This window comes from Pteropus vampyrus, unplaced genomic scaffold (genome assembly GCF_000151845.1).
Source record: "Pteropus vampyrus isolate Shadow unplaced genomic scaffold, Pvam_2.0 Scaffold54, whole genome shotgun sequence".
NCBI classification, from domain to species: Eukaryota; Metazoa; Chordata; class Mammalia; order Chiroptera; family Pteropodidae; genus Pteropus; species Pteropus vampyrus.
Window position 1 is genome coordinate 7383027 of NW_011888835.1, and position 24301 is coordinate 7407327.

At 39.2% G+C, this 24301-nt stretch overlaps 1 long non-coding RNA gene across 1 annotated transcript; it reads left to right on the plus strand.

Annotated features, from left to right (window-relative positions):
* Window positions 1-959: 959 nt before the first annotated feature.
* LOC111739796 lies at window positions 960-24301 on the plus strand. The gene is made up of 3 exons (XR_002780374.1): window positions 960-1014; window positions 1142-1287; window positions 23867-24301. It is a non-coding gene; the product is annotated as an uncharacterized LOC111739796 (long non-coding RNA).

The following is a 24301-nucleotide window of genomic DNA, read 5'->3' on the forward strand; positions in this document are numbered from 1 at the left end:
CCTTGTAATGACCCATATTAGGTTCTTTGCAGACAAGTTTCCCTGGATGAAATTTTTGGTTTTCTGTTACACCGACTTATTAGTTCTTTGTTTAGGCACTGCTTACCTGATTATTTAATGCATTCACACCAGATTGCCACATAGCAGGTAGAGACAGAGAGAGACAGACGACTTATTAGTTCTTTGTTTAGGCACTGCTTACCTGATTATTTAATGCATTCACACCAGATTGCCACATAGCAGGTAGAGACAGAGAGAGACAGAGCTAGAGCTAGAGTTAGAGATGATATAGAGACAGAGAGAGGGAGAGAGAGAGGGAGGGAGGGCGGGAGAGAAGGAGGAAAGGGGTTGAGGGGCGGGAGGGAGAGAGAGAGAGAAAGAGAGAGAGAGAGAGAGGGCGCTGATACAGAGAGGTAGGGGGAAGGAGTCTGAAGCCTAGGTGGAGACAAGCTAAAGCATTCTGAAAAGTGTTGATAACCAAGGAAAGGAACATCTTTCACAGTTGGAAACAGTGAATTGGGAAATAAGGCAAATTCCCCTTTACCCGTCTGGTCCAATTATTTGGCTTACAAATATTACTACCATTCATGCATTCATTCACTCATTCTTTAGCCTTAACTCTTCTCCAGATACAGTACAAGGCAAATCAGCAAAAGAAATATAAAGAAGAAAACTTGGTTTCCTTCTTCAAGTTCACAGTCTACCAAGGAGCACATATCTGCATAAGACTGCAAAGGGCCTGGTTTCAGAAGGAGGGTGTGCAGACAGTGGCATAGAACCATGGAACTTTTGTTCTTTTTGTCTGGGTCCTGAGAAAGTGAAACAGAACATGGAGGGGTAGGCATGGCTGGGACTCTGGGCGGAGCTTCTCCAGTTCACCTCCCTGTTGGCGGAGTTGACTTCATTGTGGCACTTACCCATGGCCTGGAGAAACCTGTCAGCAGTGCCTTGGCTCTTGGAAATTTGTATAACTCATTTTGCTGAGTAAATCTGGCCAAGGCAGGTAATGTGCAGGTAGGTAATGAGAAAGCTAGGAATGAGAGCTGATGTTGTTTGGTATTTTTTATGTACCAGACACCATACTAGTCCATTTAATGACCTTGGCAACTCTGTAAATACTTCCGTTATTCCCATTTTACAGATAAAGAAACCGACCCTGAGGGAGGTTAAGTCTATGCTCAAGGACATGCAAGCTAAGTGGCAGAGCTGGGATTTCCTTCAATAGTCTGACTTTACATTGCAAGCCTTTATCATGTGCTCCTGGATATCCAATACTTCATGACACAGGTAAGCAGAGTTCCTCTTTGCGAGGAACTCCAAGAGTACACCATGCCGGGGATGTAGAAGGGGCTGTGGGAGTGCTGACCATTAGAAAGGGAAGGAGGTTTCATCCTGCGATAGTAGTGTTTCTTTGGTTTTGGGGTTGAAGATCAGCCAGATGAGACAGACTTTGGTGTAAGTAGTGGTTGGGAGCAGCTGTGTGGTTACAGGGACTGGGAATGGTGTCTTCACATCGATCCAAGAAACTGAGTTTCGTTTCCTACTCATGGAGCCATTCTGAACAGGCGTGTGGTAATATTTCTGAGCCTGAGATCTCTTGCTCTCTGCTCAGCCAGACACCAGTATCAATTGAATAGGAAAGCAGTTGTCTCTTTTTTGTTCAATGGATGAGTTTAAACCAATCTTTTTGTTTTGTATGTGGGAAACCATAATAAAACAGAACTAGCCTTCCAAACACAGGTTGCTCTATATAACTAGGAAGCTAAACATGGCTGTAGAAGTGACAACTTCACAAACCTTCAACAAACAGCAGAGAAAAGAATATTATAGTCATTTATTGGTGAGGATATAATTCTGTTCGTGGACAAAAGAACGATTTTTTCTTGATGATAGCTTTACCATAAAGCTTTAGTAAATAGGTGACTTTGTATTCTGCCCTGAGAGTATGTTTTCAGTTGAAGATAGTATTCTTTTTGGCTTCTGACATTGGTACTAGAAGGCACTGACGTAAAAGCTCATTCATGAAAGTTTCTACAAGTATTGCCTCGATTTTAAATGGAAAAGAAGTGCAAATTAAGATATGAAACAGAAGCATAACTCTGAATGTCCTGTACACAGGGTTTGGATCTTTCTTTGAAATGACGGAGTGTTTGAAAACATATGGTCCCTTTCCATGCTCTATCTCCTCCTGCCTTTTTACTGAACTGAGTTGTAGAGAGTCCACTCAAGCCAGGTTTTTCCTCTGTATTTTTGCCCTCTTGAGCCCTCCAGTCGTCCGGTGAGCCATTTTCTGCGTTTTAGGTAGTTGGCACGTGTTATACAAGTAACTACAAAAATAATGCAGCAGTAACACTCTTGCACAAAAATCTTTACGCATTAGTGAGTTGGCCTATGGGAGAGAAACTGAAAGGTGGGACTGCTAGGCCAAAGTATAAATGCACTTGAATTTCATGAACATTAGGAAATTACTTTGCAAAAGGCTCCGTTTGCTCTCCTACACAGACTGCAGGGAGTGTCCATCTTCCACTTGCACTTTTCCCAGTGCTGGTTAATATCTTTTTCATTTTTGTAAATCTGATGGGTAAAAAATGTTATCTTAGTGTTGTTTTAATGATTTCCGATTCTTCAATTACCACAGGTTGAGTTTATTTTAATGTTTATTGGTGATTTGCTTTCTTCTTTTTTTGAACTATGTGTTTAAATCTTTAATGCATTTTTCTAGTAGATTCATTACCTTATTCTTAGAAATTTGTATATTGACTTTTTTTTTTTTTGTATTTTCTCTCACTTTCCTTGCTTTCTGAAGATCTTAATGATGTCTTTCAAAGTATCTAAGTTGAAAGATTTAGGTAGTAAAATCTACCAATCTCTGTACTTATATCCTTTGAGTTTTGTGTGTTGCTTAGAAAGACTAGGAAAAAATACGTATATATGTGTGTATATATATATTCTATATATATATGTTTCTAGTGCTTTATGTTCATAACTTAAATCATAATTTGTTAATAATCTTGGTGTCTGTTTCCTTCTAATACTAAACTTTTTTTTAATACTTTGAATCTTTCATTTGTATATAAAATGAAGTATATAGCTTATGTTTTCCAAATATATACCTAATTTTTCTAACTACATTTTGAGTAGCACATAATTTTACCTCCAAGGTGAAGCGCCACCTTTATCACATAATGAATTCTTATATTTGTTTATTTTGAGACTTTTATATTCTGTTCCAATTTGTTTGTTATTCCTGGTACAGTCACCACAATGTTTTAATAACTGTAACTTTATATTTTGATTTGGTACATTTTTTTGATACAAAATTTAAAATCCGGGACTAGATTCATTGGGTTAGATTCATCATAATTTCAGTGAAGGCCAATGTTATTGGGTTGTACAGCCATTGTCTAAGGCCGTGCAAATATGACTCCAAGAGTACCACCCAATTCATTTAATTTTCACTCAGGACAATTGTCAGTAAAATTCAACACAAAAGCTTACAAGTATGTTATTTGACATTATACACCAGATTATTAAATGAATTAATGAACTTTTCAGTTTTTCTTTTTCTTTCCTTTCTTCTAGCAATGCCTTAATTTATTTCCAAAAGACTAGAGAAAATAGGTACCATTCTCCAAAATGTAGTTTTTACTTATTGTAGTGTTGTGATTCTTACAAATTGTAAGCAATCTAAATGTTTAAACAGCTTAGGTAAGTAGATTTTTGTATATTAATACAGCATTATATTATGCATTATATTATATATAAAAACAATGAGAGATTGTTTGTAATATGCAATGGCTTGAAAGGTTTAAGATATATTACTAAACAGAGCTGAATCAATCCGTACAACAGCATATGTAATATGATTCATTTTGTCTAAAATAATTTATTTACTAAACACACACACACACAAACATATCAAAAGAAATATGAAAAATAATCATTGAATCTTAGAGTTGGGAAGTATAAAATCATAAGTCTACATTATACATACTTATGTAATTAGAATAGTTATAGTGAACATATATAAGTTTTATAATAAGACAATAAAGATTTTAATCTTGGAATATGCAATTTTTAGATATATTTTTGAAAGATCTTACTTTCTACAATAATCTTTTCTTGTTATCATAGACTACTGAGAGTTCACTATGCCTCAGAAATCATGTTTTCTTCTATTACAGCACTATCTGTAGATGCAATTCGGAAGTATTAGCATTATCACAATTCTTTGAACTATTACTAAGTGCCAGACATAGAACAAAGTATGTAAGTTGCCTCATTTAATCCTGAGAACATTCCTTTGGGCTAGATATCATTCCCATATTATAGATAAGCAAAACTGAATATTAGAGAGATTAGGTTACTTGCCAATTAATCATATAGTAGGAAATTAAACTTTAATCTCTGATTACAACCATGGCTTCCCCCAGTGTCCTCCAAAACAATTTTCAAGTGGAAATTAATAAACATAAATTAGGGAGACTTTTCAGAATTCGCCTCCTCGTATTTCTTTTGTAGATTAACTTAGTAGGGCTGCCAAACCATCAGAATGGGTAAAGTACATTGTAAAGATACCATGGAAACCACTCTTTGCTTAGGTCTGTTCTCTTGGGGAGAAAAGCTGAAGCTAAGCAGCAGCATCTTTCTTTAGGGAGTGAATTACTTTACTAGGGCTGTGGTAATAAAGCAAAAAAACTGGTGGTTTAAACAGCAGGAATAGATTGTCGCATAGTTCTGGAGGCCAGAAGTCCAAGATCAAGGTATTGGTTCCTTCTGAGAATCGTGAGAGATGATCAGTTTCACACTTCTCTCCTAGCTTTCAGTGGTTTGCTAACAATCTTTGGGGTTCCTTGGCTTGTATAAACATCACCCCAATCTATACCTTTATCTTCAAATGCCACTCTCCCTGTGTGCCTGTCTGTGTCCAGTTTCTACTTTTTATCAGGACAGCAGTCATGTTGGACTAGGGCCCCTCCTTATCCCACCGTGGTCTCATCTCAGCTAACTACGTCTGCAGTGACCCTCTTTCCAAGTAAGGCCACCTTCTGAGATATGGGGGGGAACACTTCAGCACAGGAGTTTGGGGGGACATAATTAAGCCTATAATGAGTGTAACGCTCTTATCCCTGGGGGCCAAAGGACATGCTGCAGAATCCTCTGTTCACACTCGTAAGCTAGATGTCCCTTTGTCCAGCGCTGTGTGTGGGCGAGAGCACCGCAGTCCTCGGGAAAGTCCTTCAGTAGTTTTCTGTTTTCCTTCACTCTTTAGACACTCTGAGGAAGACTTTTTCTTTGAGCTTCTTGTTCGTGCCCAGTCTTCTCGTACGCAACCTGATGCTAGCGTTTATGCAGTTGCTTGGAAGGTGTTATATATCTTAGATTAGTTTGCCAGGCTTTGGAAGTAAAATAACTTTGCAAAACCATCCTATTCATACTTTGGAGGAGATGGAGATTTCTATATGCAAAGCATTATACTTACTGCAGCTTCATACATTTCTGAGGCAGGACCCTCATCTAAAAAATTTACAGTATCAAAACTGCACACTTTTTTCTTCTGAGCTGCAACCTCCTAGAGTAATATAGAAAAGGCCTAGAAATATTTGACCTAGAATTAGCAGTAGTCAGTAATTTCTTGTACCTTAATAAAAAAAACAACAACATGAATTTTGGATCAGGTTTTGTGCTTAGAGGTAGCTGTGGGGATGTATAAAAAGAATCATGGTAGAGACACTGCTAGTTTCCTGCATATTGTTCTCTCTGCTTCCAAATATTACAACCTGTTTTTCATTAGAGAAGCAACACTCTCTATTTTCCTCTTCAGAATTCCTTGTTGCTAAGCCTGGCCAGGCCATCTGACCTCGTTTTGGCCACTAAAATGTAAGCAGACGTCTACTCCATAGAGCTTTTGGAAGAGCTATAGTTTTTTTTCTTTCTCTTTTTCTTTCTTTTTAATTGCTTTTGTCTCAAACTGTGGCACTGTCACTCTCATGATTGTAAGAGGCTGCTCTACCTTCATCTGAGTCGTGGGCACAAAGACGAGGGAAGCACAAGAGCAACAGCTACATGCAGTTAAGGAAGCCAGAGTGAGTCTTGGCATTTGAGGATTTTCACAAGCAGCCCCTCCAGCCCGGAGCTACCCTCCTTTACACCTAATTATACAAGAGGAAAACAAACTCTTATTTGGTTAATATGCTGCAACTGGATTTTTGACACACGCAGTCGTGTTTGACACTGACTGATACATCAACCATCTCTGGCTTCTCGATAAAGGTGAGTGAGCAGTTGACTCCTGTTGGATAGTGTGGTGCCACCTGTCTGGAAATGCTTCTTCTCTTTCCAGGAGTAGCTCCCATGGACAGGATGTCACTGTGAGGGAGGCTGCTGCTATGACTGCCAACTCTAGCAGTGGTGACAGCCCCTCTAGAAACTAGGCCCTTGGAAGCAGCTCTGGGACTCAGTGGATGTTTGAATTTACTGCCAGTGCTTTCGTGTCGCCCACACGTCTCCAGCAGACACTGGGCAGGTGCTGGGTCCCCATTAAAAGGTCAGCTCAGGATATTTTTTCCAAGAACTTGAGGGCAGCATGTTCCTGTTGAGTTCTCTACTATGTTCGTTGGATAGCACATAGGTCTTTCAAAGAAAAACTCTCTTAAGGAACTTCCTGAAAGCTCTTTGAATTTGTCCAAGAAAATAAGCTGCGTAATCCCATGTGGTATCATAATTTTAGTGTTTATTTAGTCTATTTTTTTATTTTTCTGAAGCCAGCATGTATCTTCTAGTTCATGTAAGTCGGAACCCTGATAGCCTTTAGCTGTGTGCCACCATTCTGGAGCACCAAGGATTAAGTCATTAGTAGATTTTTACAAGAGACCATGTTCTTCTTTATAGGTGTCCCTTGAGACATAAAGACATGCTTGCCAGAGAAGGAGGGGTTGGTGTGTGACTAATGGCCCTGTGGTAGCAGAATTTTGGGGGGAGTGATGAAAATGTTCTGAAATTAGACAGTGACGATGGTTGCATAACTTCGTGAATGTACTAAAAATCACTGAATTGTGCACTTTAAAAGAGTGAATTATATGGTATGAGAGTTTTATGGTATGATATGGGTCTCTTAGATGATTATGACTCAAACTCTAGGTTAAGAACCACCACTATGTCACACCATGCTACCCCTGAGGGACAGGGCTACACGCTTACATGTATATGCACATGCATACACATATGCCGGTATAATACATTTGTGCTGGGTTCCTCTGCTTTTTTGCCTGGTTTCAGCCTGTAGCCTTATGTCCTACAGATAAAATGTGTCAAGACACGGTCTAGGCATTATCGAATGTGGCCGTGAAATATTGCCAGTGAAAGCGTCACTTCTCCTTGCCTACCATTTAACTTCTTAATCTACTGATCTTGAGAACTTACTTGGCTTAATCGGAATGAGTTGAAATGTTTAAAAAATTAATAAAGAAAATGCCCAAAGAGTATTTTATTACTATCATGAGCTTTCAAAATTATAGGACACTCGGAGAAAGTGTAATAACCTTGTAAAATTGGCTGTTAGACTCTGTTTTATTCATCTTTGAATCACAGATACTTGCTGGACATAAACTTGGTGGTCGATAACTTTCTCAAAATGAACCATTTCTATCTGTCACGAGGGGAAACTTTAGACACTCTCTCAACTAACCTCCCTCCAACCTACCTCCCCTCCTGAAATTAAGTGACTTGCACCAGGTATCTTGCCTTTTTTTAGTGGAGAACTGTCTGGAACCAAGGTCTTCTGTCTCCTGGATAAGTGCCATTTGTTCCTCTTCGTTCAAATCATCAAAACCTAGCATCATTAAAACACTGTTTGATCAGGGTCGTGGACATCCCTGATGACAAACCAGATCTTAAATGTGGAAGGTTATGGGAATAAAAGTTCAAGAACGGGACAGTATTTCAGTCCTTTGCGGCTTAGAATTTAGCATTTTTATGGTGACTTCTTTATATTAACTGGATTTCCATGACTCTGTCCCCTCGGGTCGCAGTTGTAATTATGTAGCAGTTAACATCTTCTCTGGGCCCAGCACATGCCATAATTAGCTGTGTTCTCTCCACAGCATATGACTCAGCCCCATGTGGTTCTTCTGTATCAAAGGCGGGGCGGCCAGATTTTTTAACCGCAGTACGTGAGCGTGTAGTGGCGGATGGCTGCACAGCCCGAGCGTACCGGGCCCTTTTGAAGAGCAACCTCACCAAGAGCGAGCAAGCAAACAAACAAAACCGGACCCTGGGATTTATTTTTGAGAAAAGGAAAGAACATTCTTGGGGATGTTTCCAAACACTGCATCATTTTAAAAGAAAAGCATGTCTTTTTTTTTTTTTTTTTAAGAGCTAAAATAGAAATAAATGAGTGAGAACTTTGAGGTTGACCTTGATCAGGAAGGAGGGCACTTCCTGGTCTGTAATCAGAGAGCTGCAGAGGTTTATTCGGTTGAGCAAGGGTGCTGAGTATAGTGCAGTATGTATGTAGTGGGAAGAACACTGGTCTCGGGGTCAGGAGACTCAATTTCTTATCTCTGCTCTGCCACTAATTAAGTATCTGAAGTTTTCGGACTCTGATAAATCCCATTCCTATCTGAGATGACTTATGCAAGACAGCTATTATAAATATAAGATCTTATATTATTATTAGACCAGCTGGAAAATAGAGCATCTCAAGCTCTCTTCTGCACATACACATTAATCTCCATGTACCCGTGAAGAACCCGAGAGAAGGAAAAGTCTTCATCGCTGCCCTGATAAGCTTATTACCGGCTCAGTGGAACTCGCCATCAGGGAGTTCCTTATTATATTAGTAATGACCAGTAAGAATGGAGACTCTTTCACTCACCAGAATTCCACAGGCGAATACAGCTGTATTTGTTGGGAAAAGCACTTACAATGGAAGGCTAGACCCAATGAGCATAAATATAAACTTTACTGCTCTGTGCTACTTGAGGGGACAGATTTTCTTGCCACCCCTCAGAGGGAGGGTAGAAGGAAATAGGAAAAGGGGAAAGAAAATGGGGTTAGGGTGATGATAGTGGCGCTACATGATGTGCAGGGTGACACCGCTTCGTAACCCTCAAACATTGACTTTTCTCAAAAATTAATAAAGGTATGTGTGAAGATAGAAAGAGGCAGTTAAAGAGAGAAATCGTGAAGGGATCCTACTTTACATTCATACTAATTCTGAAGGGAAGCAAGCTTGACTTGGGTACAGGAATGAGGAGCCAGAGATGAGAGAAAATCCGATCTTCTGGACCAGCCGGAATATTATGTGCGCTTTTGACTTCCATTCTATGGAATTGGACTTCAGATCAAAGTCAGTATATCTTAAAAGAGAATTTATAACTTAAACATACCAGCTAACACCTATGATTTGTGTACTTTTCACATTCCAGGTACTGTTCTAAGGGCTTCATGTGTGTTTCATACATATATACATACATGCAAAGATTATTTCTTTTAATCTTTACACCAGCCCCATAAAATAGATATTATGATCTCAGTTTCACACTTGGAGAAGCTAAGACTCAGAGAGTTTACATAAATGGTCCAAGGACACATAGGTGTGAAGTGCAATCTCGATTCCAAATAAGCTCCAACATTAATTTATTAATTATTCATTAACATAAAAATGAATCAAGCACTTTATCTACTAGACATCAGAGGTGTACAAAGATGATCTAAAGTGAATCTTGCCACAGCGTATTTACTTTATTATCTAACAGGAGCTAGAGGGAGAAGACAGCCATGTAATCAAGACAATGTGAGGCATGAGACATGTGAGAGGTTTAAATGCTGGCAATTTCAGAGGAATCAAAGGTCTAATCCCCAAAGGTCTAAATAATCTGAGTTATTTTCTCTTGTTGTGCTGGCGAATAGCTAATTTATAGTCTGGATGTGACCCAAAGTTGGACATTCTCCTGTCCAGTGTCATCAGTCGTGACAAGGGTTCCACCTCTTCATTAGTTTCAATGCCTTTGATAGTCTCTATTGCAGATTCTTGAGATCATGGGCTGTGGTCACATCAGAAAGCTCACTGCGTTTCATCCTGTCCATTCCCCATCCAGCATTTTTCCTGTCTTTGAGCTCCCTCCCTAGGTTTTTGTTTTTCTCTCATTTACCACATTCTTCCTCTTTATCTCTTGGTTTGCACCCCCACATTCCCTGCCCAATGCTACCCTGAAGAGATTTTAAGGAAATATTTTCCCAGCAAAGCAGACTTCTTTAATGGAAAGATTTATTGTTTTATTGCAAATAGAACACATTTTCCTTCACGTAGAAATTTCTTTCGTGGATTTATAGATCCATTTGAGTCTTCTTTTTCTCAATCGCCCCCTACTTCCTAAGTCTTCTCCAATATCTCCAGTTTCTAACTCTCTTCCTTGATCTCAACCATCTTGATATTCTATTGTTCATTAGCTCACAATTTTCCTATACACGGGATTGGGGTTTATGGATAGTACGTGAAACTTGAATCAGCCAAATTTTTTATGTGCCATTCTCATAAAAGAGTTGGAGGGAGAAGCTATCATGGCAATTAGAGCTGGCCTGGAAGTTGTCATTTATTTGATTTTCCCTATTTCAGCAATTCTAAAGTAAATTTCACTTTCCAGTGGAAAAGGGGGAAACTTTCTTAACATATTGCTGTGATAGTATAAAAACAATTTGATATGTTGGTGCTAGTACTGGTCCTGAAGTCAGAGAGACTCTATAAATTCCTGCTCTACCACTTCACAGTTCTCCTACCTGGGCAAAATTATACCTAGTCACTCTGAGTCTCAGTATCCTCAACTATGTGTACTTCATAGTGTTATTATAAGGGTCAAGATAAAATAAATATGTATGTAGAACATAGTAGACACTGAATAAATGGAGGCAAATGATTACACTAGGAGTCTAAAGCATGTCCATTAAGAAAATCAACACTTGCAAAAACATAAAGATTCTTAAATTCCAGCATTCTCTTTGACTGTTTTCACCAACATTAGAAGGTGATGCATGGGTTGGCTATTCATTGGTTTAATCCAGATACAAATCTGTAGATATATAGTATGAGTATTTATAATTGAATTACAAACTCTGCCAATGTAGAGAGGCCTAGAGTTTTTCAGCATTCATAGCTGAAAAAAATATTCCATGCCTGAGTCTAGGTTTCACATGTCTGCAGTTCATTTCCTGGGAAGCCTTCTAACTATGTAATTTTCCATAACTTCAGGCTTTGTTATCAGTTAAGGACCCTGCTGGGCTTATCAGCAGTTCTGGCAGCAACAGGCAGAGGTTAGGGGTGGGGACCGAATGTAGGTGGGGGCTTTCCAATTCCAGGGGAGAAGATTCTTTGTAATAACAAAGCAGATATATACCTTATCTGGGATATAAGATCTATGCGAGGAAGTAAGTAGAGGTCCACAAGAGAATGTGCTGACAACCTAAAGAGTAATGATTGAATTTAATAAATAGTTCCATGTATGATAAAGCTCCACATTCATTTTTGTGTTTTATATGGGAAACTGAAAGGAAAACACCTTTGAAACAATTTTTTCTAACGTTCATTTACCTTAAATGAAAAGGGTAATGATCAGGGAATAACAAGTAACTGCCATCATTTATTGAACAATTATTATGTTCCTCCTGAATTATATAAAGTAGATATTCTCAGTTTTTGTTGTACGGATGAGGGTTGTGAGGTTTAGTGATATTAAATGATTCCCCGAGGTCAAGAACTAAGAACTTACTTCCAAGAATCCATCACTTCAACAGTTTCCTTTTATCTAAAAGTGTAACTAAGGATTGTTTAGTAATATCATTCGATTTCATTTTGTCCTATTAGTTTCAAAAGACATTTTGAAACTATGACATATTCAGGATTGCTTAAATATGGAAGAATCCAGTTTGAAAGGCATGAAGATTACTTCACTTTTTCTATAAACAGCATAGCTGGTCAAGACAGCTTCTAAAATGTCTTTTTATGAAAAAAATAAAATAAAAGATTCTACAAACCCTGATGCCTCTTAAAAATACAAGGACAATACTAAATGAAATATATTTAGTTCCTGAATACTGGGAAGTCTTAAACAGATTCAAAAGGAAGATAATACTGTCCAAACAAAATTTGATCTTATCCTTTTCTAGAATTTAGCCTCCTTCAGGGTGTGAAATCTTATCTTTGTATGCTTCAAAGCACTCATCACAGTTTTTAGCAAAGAATGTGCCTTCAATGAAATTTTTATCAAATAAATAGCATTTAAATATCCCAGACATCTCAGAAAATCTTGTTTTCATGTTTCTTCATGATTAAAGCATTTTGTTACAAAATAAACAAACAAAACGTTATAATGATTAACTCCTCTCCAAATATATGACATAGGACAGTTAATTAGGAAAAGCAAGATTATGGTTATTTGAAGTTTTACTGTATTAAAAATGAGACCTCACATTACTAGAGACCATTTAGCAAAATTTTCTGTTAGTTAACTCCTTTTCCATGATGATTTTTCCTGTTTTACTGATGAGGAAATGGAGGCCGAACGATATGTAATAAAGTGCCTAAAAATATACAGCAGGTTGGTGGACAGGCCTGATTTAAATCCTACTTCACCACCCAGGTTGACTCTGAACTCTTATTCCATCCACTACATTATACTCTCTCCTAGTACTGAAAATCAGTACTAAAGGTTAGGGTAACTTTATGTTATAGACATTGACCATAGAAAAAGAATAATCCTCAGGAGGTATCTGGACCAGTAGCATCAGCCATACACAGGGGCTTTTTAGAAATTCACAGTGTTGGAACTCACTCACTCCCTAGTAGAGCAGAATCTACGGTAGTCACCTTCTCATCTGAGGTTTCACTGTACCAGTGGTCAACTATGGTTTGAAACTATTAAATGGAAAATTCCAGAAATAAACAATTCATAAATTTTAAATGGTGCACCCTTCTGAGCAGCGTCATAAAATCTCCAGCCCTCCTGCTCCATCTGTTCAGACGTGAATCACCCCTTGGCTGACGTCTCCACACTGTACATGCTGCCCGCCCGTGAGTCACTTAGTAGCCGCCCTGGTTGTCAAGTGAACTGCCATGGTATCGCAGCGCTCGTTCAAGTGACTTACTTCATAATGCCACACTCGCCTAACTTTTATTACAATATATTGTTATCATTGTTTCATTTTATTATTATTGTGAATCTCTACTGTGCCTCATTTATAAATTAAACTTCACCAAAGAGGTGTATGAATAGGGGGGAAAAAAAAGCATGTGTAGAGTTTGGTACTATGTGTGGTTTCACGCATCCACTGAGGGTCTTGGAAGGTATCCTGCAAATAAGGGGGCGACTGTACTTTTAACATGCTCTCTTGGGGATTTGTATGTACGCTGGTGCTTTAGAAGTGCTGCCCTAGAAGCTGTGCCCCTTGGCATCTCAGAAGGAGTTTTTTTTTTAGAGGATAAAATAAGACTGCCTTTTTGAATAGGCCTCTTTCCATCCTTGGGAGCGAAAAATATTTTGAGCGTTATGATTTCTGTCAGGAATATGGCAGAAGATCAAAAATGTGTGTTTTGGAATCACTCACTAATTTATTCTGCCAGATTGCTTTTATCTTATCAGTGCTGAGGAAATTAAGCCTCGGCAGGGCAGTTTCTCACTTGGAGGCACCAGCGTTCACAGCCTTTCCTGCGGAACAGGGAGCAGATGGGCCTGGATGTAGCTGCTGTGCGTTCTGGTAGCGAGGCAGCCATCTTCCATGAGCTGCCCTGGAGCAAAGGGGGAAGAGTTCTGTGTTAATTTTTTAATGTCTTTTTAATTCCAAGTATCCAGCCAGAGTCCCTGAGTTTTTCGAGAGAACTGAATTCTTCTCTTTTATCATCTTTGAAATGAAAGCCAGCTCAAGGAGCCATTTATTTTTCTCAGTTTTCGTTTCTGGTTTTCTTGTTAGTTTTCCTATTTTGGGTACAGTCCAGGGTGAAACTCAGTTATCATTATTTGCTAACTTTCATTTGCATTTGAAGTTATCTCCACGCCTGAGTCTAGGTTTCACATGTCTGCAGTTCATTTCCTGGGAAGCCTTCTAACTATGTAATTTTCCATAACTTCAGGCTTTGTTATCAGTTAAGGACCCTGCTGGGCTTATCAGCAGTTCTGGCAGCAACAGGCAGAGGTTAGGGGTGGGGACCGAATGTAGGTGGGGGCTTTCCAATTCCAGGGGAGAAGATTCTTTGTAATAACAAAGCAGATATATACCTTATCTGGGATATAAGATCTATGCGAGGAAGTAAGTAGAGGTCCACAAGAGAATGTGCTGACAACCTAAAGAGTAATGATTGAATTTAATAAATAGTTCCATGTATGATAAAGCTCCACATTCATTTTTGTGTTTTATATGGGAAACTGAAAGGAAAACACCTTTGAAACAATTTTTTCTAACGTTCATTTACCTTAAATGAAAAGGGTAATGATCAGGGAATAACAAGTAACTGCCATCATTTATTGAACAATTATTATGTTCCTCCTGAATTATATAAAGTAGATATTCTCAGTTTTTGTTGTACGGATGAGGGTTGTGAGGTTTAGTGATATTAAATGATTCCCCGAGGTCAAGAACTAAGAACTTACTTCCAAGAATCCATCACTTCAACAGTTTCCTTTTATCTAAAAGTGTAACTAAGGATTGTTTAGTAATATCATTCGATTTCATTTTGTCCTATTAGTTTCAAAAGACATTTTGAAACTATGACATATTCAGGATTGCTTAAATATGGAAGAATCCAGTTTGAAAGGCATGAAGATTACTTCACTTTTTCTATAAACAGCATAGCTGGTCAAGACAGCTTCTAAAATGTCTTTTTATGAAAAAAATAAAATAAAAGATTCTACAAACCCTGATGCCTCTTAAAAATACAAGGACAATACTAAATGAAATATATTTAGTTCCTGAATACTGGGAAGTCTTAAACAGATTCAAAAGGAAGATAATACTGTCCAAACAAAATTTGATCTTATCCTTTTCTAGAATTTAGCCTCCTTCAGGGTGTGAAATCTTATCTTTGTATGCTTCAAAGCACTCATCACAGTTTTTAGCAAAGAATGTGCCTTCAATGAAATTTTTATCAAATAAATAGCATTTAAATATCCCAGACATCTCAGAAAATCTTGTTTTCATGTTTCTTCATGATTAAAGCATTTTGTTACAAAATAAACAAACAAAACGTTATAATGATTAACTCCTCTCCAAATATATGACATAGGACAGTTAATTAGGAAAAGCAAGATTATGGTTATTTGAAGTTTTACTGTATTAAAAATGAGACCTCACATTACTAGAGACCATTTAGCAAAATTTTCTGTTAGTTAACTCCTTTTCCATGATGATTTTTCCTGTTTTACTGATGAGGAAATGGAGGCCGAACGATATGTAATAAAGTGCCTAAAAATATACAGCAGGTTGGTGGACAGGCCTGATTTAAATCCTACTTCACCACCCAGGTTGACTCTGAACTCTTATTCCATCCACTACATTATACTCTCTCCTAGTACTGAAAATCAGTACTAAAGGTTAGGGTAACTTTATGTTATAGACATTGACCATAGAAAAAGAATAATCCTCAGGAGGTATCTGGACCAGTAGCATCAGCCATACACAGGGGCTTTTTAGAAATTCACAGTGTTGGAACTCACTCACTCCCTAGTAGAGCAGAATCTACGGTAGTCACCTTCTCATCTGAGGTTTCACTGTACCAGTGGTCAACTATGGTTTGAAACTATTAAATGGAAAATTCCAGAAATAAACAATTCATAAATTTTAAATGGTGCACCCTTCTGAGCAGCGTCATAAAATCTCCAGCCCTCCTGCTCCATCTGTTCAGGACGTGAATCACCCCTTGGCTGACGTCTCCACACTGTACATGCTGCCCGCCCGTGAGTCACTTAGTAGCCGCCCTGGTTGTCAAGTGAACTGCCATGGTATCGCAGCGCTCGTTCAAGTGACTTACTTCATAATGCCACACTCGCCTAACTTTTATTACAATATATTGTTATCATTGTTTCATTTTATTATTATTGTGAATCTCTACTGTGCCTCATTTATAAATTAAACTTCACCAAAGAGATGTATGAATAGGGGGGAAAAAAAAGCATGTGTAGAGTTTGGTACTATGTGTGGTTTCACGCATCCACTGAGGGTCTTGGAAGGTATCCTGCAAATAAGGGGGCGACTGTACTTTTAACATGCTCTCTTGGGGATTTGTATGTACGCTGGTGCTTTAGAAGTGCTGCCCTAGAAGCTGTGCCCCTTGGCATCTCAGAAGGAGTTTTTTTTTTAGAGGATAAAATAAGACTGCCTTTTTGAATAGGCCTCTTTCCATCCTTGGGAGCGAAAAATATTTTGAGCGTTATGATTTCTGTCAGGAATATGGCAGAAGATCAAAAATGTGTGTTTTGGAATCACTCACTAATTTATTCTGCCAGATTGCTTTTATCTTATCAGTGCTGAGGAAATTAAGCCTCGGCAGGGCAGTTTCTCACTTGGAGGCACCAGCGTTCACAGCCTTTCCTGCGGAACAGGGAGCAGATGGGCCTGGACGTAGCTGCTGTGCATTCTGGTAGCGAGGCAGCCATCTTCCATGAGCTGCCCTGGAGCAAAGGGGGAAGAGTTCTGTGTTAATTTTTTAATGTCTTTTTAATTCCAAGTATCCAGCCAGAGTCCCTGAGTTTTTCGAGAGAACTGAATTCTTCTCTTTTATCATCTTTGAAATGAAAGCCAGCTCAAGGAGCCATTTATTTTTCTCAGTTTTCGTTTCTGGTTTTCTTGTTAGTTTTCCTATTTTGGGTACAGTCCAGGGTGAAACTCAGTTATCATTATTTGCTAACTTTCATTTGCATTTGAAGTTATCTTGGAACAAAAACAGATACATACCTGTGCCAGTCAACATGGCCAGAATAATACTGCATAACAACATAAAACATCCATGGCATTCAGCAATAAGCGTTTATTTCTCACACCTGTGGAGGTGGGGGCTTGGCTCACCTGGGAGGAGCTTGGTTAGGGCAGCTACCTGCTGTGGCTCTGCTCCACAAGTCTTCCATTCTCCTGGTACCTGCAGGCTGGGTATGCTCTTCTCGTGGAGATAGCACAGGTAAGGACAGCAAGCAGAACCATCCAAAGACATCCACTTGCCTCCTCTCAGCACTGAATACTACTGTCACCATTACTTTGTTCCACTGACCAAAGCGAGCCTTTTGGCCAAACCTAAGTTCACAGGGCAAGGAAATGTATTCTCCTTTGTTCAATGGGAAGAACTATAGAATCACGTAGCAAAGGGTGTAGATAGAGGGAGAGCTGAAGAATGCGGGCCATGACTACAATCTATGCAACCTACCACACTGCCTGTTTTGTTTTCCTGTGATTCAAAGATTCCTAGCCTCACATTTCTGACATCAGTAGGCATTCCGATAGACGTAACATAATGGATATTGCATGATTTCTTTCAAAATATGCTGAAAAGCAATCTACTTAACACTTTGAGCTCAATTTATTCCCAATCTTTTTTCATGCTCAAGTAATGCGACATTATAGAAAAATCACATCATGCTAATTATAAAATCATTTTAGTTGCCCAACATTATGGATTTTTTTTTTCCTGATAATATAGCCTTTCAGAAACGGTCAGATCACATTGGGGAGAATTGCTGAATGTAAATAGTGGTGAATAATTCAAATACCAGTTATGAATCTATTGAGAAATAAGTTCAAGATAGAGAATTCAAAGAATTCTTTTATATATTAATAGTATTAACATCCACTACTTTTTAACAACACTTTCAGATTATAAAACAACTTTCCTTAATTTTCTATTTGAAGTACATGAAAAACCTGTTTTCTATGCTTTTCGGAAATGACTGGAAGATCATCTTAAAAATAAAGCAGGCTGATTGCCTTACCCCAATATCTTCCTCCCTGTTCTTAAAATCTAAAATTTCCTCCATCGAGAGTTCCTCTTTGGGCTATGATTTTATTGATTTGTAAGATATTTCTCATATATCAATTTATTTTCTCTCTCCTTCATGCATGGGAGATGAAAAAAAATCAATTATCAAAACATCAGCCTCTAAGGAGGCCAACATCTTACATGATCTTTCACTTTAACTACCTTTGTTTTATCCTCTTTCTCCCAAACTGGGCTATGATCTTGCCTTGTATAACCAAAGGTCTCATTAAAAATTATAACTAAACGAAAGAGCAATTTTCCATAGGATTAATGATGTTCCTTTCTTAGAATTGTTCCTCATGGGATTACTGTGAGGACTAAGTGAATTAACACATGCAAACCACTTGGAAGAGTGCCAGACACAAAATATATAATTACTAATAATATTTGCCATAGCATCTGCATCATTTTATTGCACTGAGTTTTGAGATTGTCTGTCTTTTCTTGTTAGATAGAACTTTCGTCCTACATCTAGAGAAATCCATGGCAAATAATAGGTGCTACATATTGGTTAATGAAATGACTTGAGTATTCATTATGTATCAGAATCATGCAAGGCATGCAAGGCATTGAGTATGAAAAAATAACGATTAGCTAACACCTGCCCTGGAGAAAGGCACAGTCTATGAGAAAAGACACATACGTAGATTATAAAATATAATATAAAATGGGTGGGATGAAAAATATATAAAGAGTAGTTCAGGGGCCAGATGCAAGACCCACAGCTTTGGCTTGGATGGCAGCGGCATTGTCTGGGCAACTAAGAAAATGAATTAGAGCAGTGCTTCTCAAATTTACTGTGGATCAGAATTACTTGGAAGAATTTTTAAAACACAGATTGCTGGATCCTGGGCCCAGAGTCCCTAATTGAATTGATATGGAGTGGGCCTGAAAATTCTGACAAGTTCTCAGGCAATGCTGATGATGCTGGTCTAGGGAACACACTTTGAGAACCACAGAAGAGTCATTTTTTGAAACTCTGTCATCATGCAGAGAATAGAGGTGCAAACATTGGGAGAGGTAGAAAAGGCCCCTATGGTATAAGGTGCTTCACATTTATTCTCATGTATTTGTCTCCAGCGATGTTATGCAGTAGGTTTATTAGGCAGGGTAGTGTCTAGGTCATGCTGCTAATAACAAGTGAATCATGAACTCTCAGTGTTACACACACACACACACACACACACACACACACACACACACACACACACAGAGTTTATTTTTATTTATACATATTTCTTGTGCAGGTACATAGTCACTCTGCTCTACATAGTCACTCAGGGACTATATTAGACACTCTGGCCACCACCTGTGGAGCTTAGATCCTCAGTCCCTTCAGTAGTTGAGACTTGCTCACAGTTAAAGAGAGCTGCCACGCAATGATTGGTTGGGCAAAGTGCGGAATACAGGCCTGGCCCATGTGCAGGGTGGTGGGACAACTCTGAAGAGCCAGTTCAGCTCTAGAACTTAATTGGATTGGACTTATTTAAACCTGGATCCATGTGGACCCTGTCTTAGGCTAGATTTCCCAGGGGACAGACTCTGACATTTTCTGTTCAGGAAGATTATTGGGGAGTGTTCTCAATATCAATATCTGGAGCAAGTGGAGAAGATAGGACCAGGCAGAGGGCGTCATTGCATTAGTCTGGAACTGAGATGGGAGCCTACGCCTGTCCGGGCTGCTCGGCTCGGAAGCTGGCAGCAGAGGAGGCTCACCACCATCACGGAAGAAACAGCAGCACCTGTGGCTGAGGATGATGGGCTCTGCTTTGACTGGCTTGATCTTTGGAGAACCACTTTGGCATTTGCCATGGATTTCACGTTTCTCTTCGCTGATTAGAAATTAATTAGAGCATCGGTATCATCCGGGGAAAGTTTTTTGAAATTTATGATCTAGGCTCTGCTCCATAAATCAATCTATGTTTCCGACTCACTAGACTTGAGTTTTGTGTTTCATTCTAGGCAGTACATTGTTCAAATGACCTCTGAGAAACAGAATCGCACATAGAAGAGGCTCCAGTAGGTTAGGGAGAGTGTTTGTCACAATTGCATTGTATTCCACCCCCCACCCCCAGCCTGGAATAGTACCTGCCACAAAGTAGATGTTCAAGAAACGTTTCATTAAGTAAGAGAAACTGCATAAATATTACATGAGTTCAGCTTTAACTTAACAGAGTGAATGTCTGCACACTTAGAGCTCTGTCTGAGACAATGAAATAGCCTGCCTTACAAGCTAAAGCAAGACCTCATCACCGAGAGGGCCCAGACATAGGTAGGATGACATTCTTCCAGCAAGGGATATTGCAAGATCAAATTCCTGCCCTGGGTAGGAATTTGGGTTTTTAAGGCTTCTTTCGATTTTAAGATACTTAATATTTTAAGGATAGAAAGTGACTATTCCTGATGGAAAGAATTGGCAGAAGATGATGGTAGTTGGTGTACACAGGAAGTTTTGAATTTTCTGCTTTTATCAAATTCCCACAGAGATTCCAAAAACAGGATGAAGGAAGTAGCATTCACTCTGTGACATCTGACTTAGAATATCAATTAATATACCAATTCTTTCTGCACTCAAAGATGGTTTCTTGGTGAAGACCAAGGGATCCCCAGAACCTCTGGGCATGTAGTGATAAAGGGTTGTAGATCCAAAGATGCCTCCTGTTTTCACATACACAGTACTCCAGGCTAGTACTAGCGTATTAAATCTTTATATTGTAATTCGGTTTAATGGAGTAGGAGAAGAAATTATGATACAAGCTCTGTAGGGTAGGAGAATATGACTTCTAAAATCAGGAACCATAGTTACCTTTGAGGATTTGAAGAAAGCTTATATAAATTATATGAAGAAAAATGCACACATGATACATATCTTATAAACACGGACCTCTTAAAACCCATTCATGAGTTAAGAATCAGGGGATAAAGATGGAGATTTTTAGAGGCCCCTATGTCTTCTAGGTATTCCCTTTTGAACATAAAAAGCTATTCTAATTCCCAATGCCCTATAAGGAAATATTTTATAAAGATATGACTTATTGCATTTATGAAGTCCACGAAGAGAGGAGTAACTTGACTCAGAGTCAAACAAGTTGAGTATGAAACTGATGTCTCATTTATACTGCTGGATATATTAAAGCAAGTCAGGCTTCAGCTTATGATTACAACACTTCATCCTAAGTGGTATAAATGGCACTTGTTTTTGGAATACTTGTCTGCTTGAGTTACGTTTCAGCATCCTTCTAAGCGTGACATTCCATATGTAGTTGAATATCATGCCTGCTTTACCTGGTTAATGGGTAATGATGGATCTGCCCATTGGAAGATATGTCAAGCCAAAATGAATATATGTCTGAAATTACTACCAATATGGTGAACCCTTTAGGAATTTCTGGATGCATGCACCTGTTAATAGAGTGAGGGCATGGCTTTGGGGACAGAAAGATCCGGGTTTGAATTCAGCTTCACCACGTGTTACCTATATGATCTTAAGTCAGTTGCTTAGTTATCTTGAGCCCTAGATACTTCATGCGTGGGATGGGCCTGAGAGTGCAGTTCTGTTGTGGTGCTGTGTGTAAAGCACTAAGCTTCAGGTTTGGTACAAAGAAGATGCTCCATCTTAGTTCTTGCCATCTTTCCACTTAGGACACATTCTATATAAGTATTATCCAATAATAGATTCGTTTCTTTGATGGAAAGAAAATCAGGATCTGTTAGACAGCCCCTGCCAGGGGAGTACCCTGCAGTGAATACGGAGAGAGTGAGGTGCCAGGAGGAAGCAGCGAGATAAAAAGAAGTTGGGTGAGCCGAAGGGAACCGGGAAACAAAGCTCACCTCCCAAGAGTTTCTTTTTCCTCCAGGGCCAGTGCTGAGTTCTCCCTACATCTCTTCAAGATTTACCTAATTTCAACACTTAACTTTCCCAACTGGACACTTTCCATTGGTCCAGAGGGAAGGAAACTGAAACATGGCTGACTTCTCTCTACCACCACACGCAAACATTTTTCACATTGTCTTCGGTAATCCTTGCCTTAACCGGGGAAGGGGCGGGGGCGGAGTAAAAATGCGGAGTTGGTTACGCAGAGAGGAGAGGTATGCAATCCTCCCTTCGGGGGAGTTTTAGAGAATTGTGAATATAATTGTAGGAAGGAATTTTACATTTTTCTGGGCTAGGATCGGCAATTTGGGCTGGCTGATTCTCTGAGGCTGTCTTCTGTGTTCTGTGCCTGTAGCCCCCCCTGCTCCTGAGTCGTCTCCGGACGTTGTCAAACGTTCCCCAGGGAGCAGAACTGCCCACAGCCGAGAACCGCTGTCACAGCCCAGCCTTTCATCCAATACGCAGCTATTCCTCTTACGGTTTTTCACTTTTCAATGAATCCCAGATATTTGATATCCATACATTTTCATCTTTATTTGTATTGCATAGACGTTCAACTAGAAACATGAGGGTGAGGAAACCCACATTTACATTGTGGTCAACTGGAATTTTAGTAAAGCAAGATTTTGAGCTAGAAACTTCAGAGAATCCAGTATTTTTCTTTTCGTGGTGGATTTTGGAGTCGAAACCTGAATCATTAAGGGAATTTTTGATGTTTCATTGGCTAGAGATTTCAGAGATCAGACAATGGATCTTAGATAATCCTGCTCCCTTTAATTTGACCCTCGACAAGCTAACTTGTCCTTTGAGAGTGAGGACAATCACTGGACAGGGATTAATGGCCTCTGAAAGGTGCCTCAGTGCCACTCCATGGAGACTGAGGACAACATTATTTTCTGAATCATGCCTGGAGGAGCATTTCAGATAGACATGAAATGAAAGCATGCATGTAGAGCATCTTGCACTATGTCTAGTGTGGTTATTGCTAGTGAATACTGGCTGTTATCATCATTATCAGTATTTTTAGCACCATCAACACTCTGGTTAAACTACTAATCCACTCACAGGTTTGTTTGTTTTACTTTTTGTCTCTTGGAGTGATAAATTCACACCTTACGTTAGATTATAATGATGACTTTATTTTGAGTAATTCAATTAGTAATGCAAATGAAAAAGCTTTGTGTGGCTCCACCCAGTTCACAAAAATTATAGGACTACAATGAATAAATACCTGGAAATTAAATAGTCTAGACTCATAAGGTATTTCTTATGTCTCATCAATGGCCTCCAAGGACAAGTAGCAGATTCTAGGGAGGGGCAAAGAGATAAAAATTAGAAAGTCGTCATTGCTAACTGCTAGAATAATCTCAGGTGTCTCTGTGAACATCAAGGCAAAAAGTTTCTTTTAAAGCATCTCTGAGGGAAAGCTCATGGGCTATCATAGCCATAATGTCCTCTGAACCCATGTTTTGCTTTTTAAAAAGGGCTCTACCTTCTTTAAATCCCTGGATTACTATGCAGATACTGAAACATTTGTTCTGGAGAATTAGGGCACTGGATCAGAGGTAGTAGACTCAGGTGTAAGAGATCATTAACGCTGATTCTTAAATGGGGCAGGGACCGTGAGCCCCGGGGCTGAATTGCTGTCTAAAGAGTCTGGTGAGGAAATCTGGATGCTCAAGTCCTTTCCTCTGGAGCTGATTAAGGGAAGAAGCAAGCTGTGGATAAGGAGAAAGGAAGAAAAGAAAAATACGCGAAACTGGTTACATGTACTTATCCAGGGCACAAGCAGGGTAACTGTAACTGTTGGGGCAGATTGGCTGTTTAGCCAGAGCAGTGCTGGTGATAAAAATAATGATAACGATAATGCAGACAATATTCCTTAGCAAGTGCGGTGCTAGACATGGTGTTGGGGTTCCATGTGCCTTCTGTCATTTCGCCCTCACAGAAATCCGGTGTGGACTCTTACTTTCATTTTGCAGACCAGGAAGCATCAAGATAAGAGCAAGGAGGCACTGTTCAAGTGGTGGAACTGAATTTCAAATCCAAGAGCAAACTTACCGCTCTTCACGACTTCTCTCTGCTGTGTGTCTTAAGACGTGGAAGTTCATTCCGACCGACCTGGAATCAGGATGGGGGTCAAAAGCCAGAACGGCTAGAATCCATAGTGACAAATAAGTATCATGGAAACAGTCACACGGAAACAGAAGTTTGTGGCCAGTCATTTCTGAGAAAACGAAGCAAATGGTGTTTTGTGCTGCTCTGTGAGGGAAAGTGGGAACTGTGTTCTCAAAAGTGGAAGAAAGGACAAAAGCACCTCCTGTTTCCGTAGAAACATGTCTAATGGCCTAATACTGCAAAATTTTAGCCAGTCTGGTTTGTATAAAATAATATTTAATGCGAGGTTTAAACTCGCT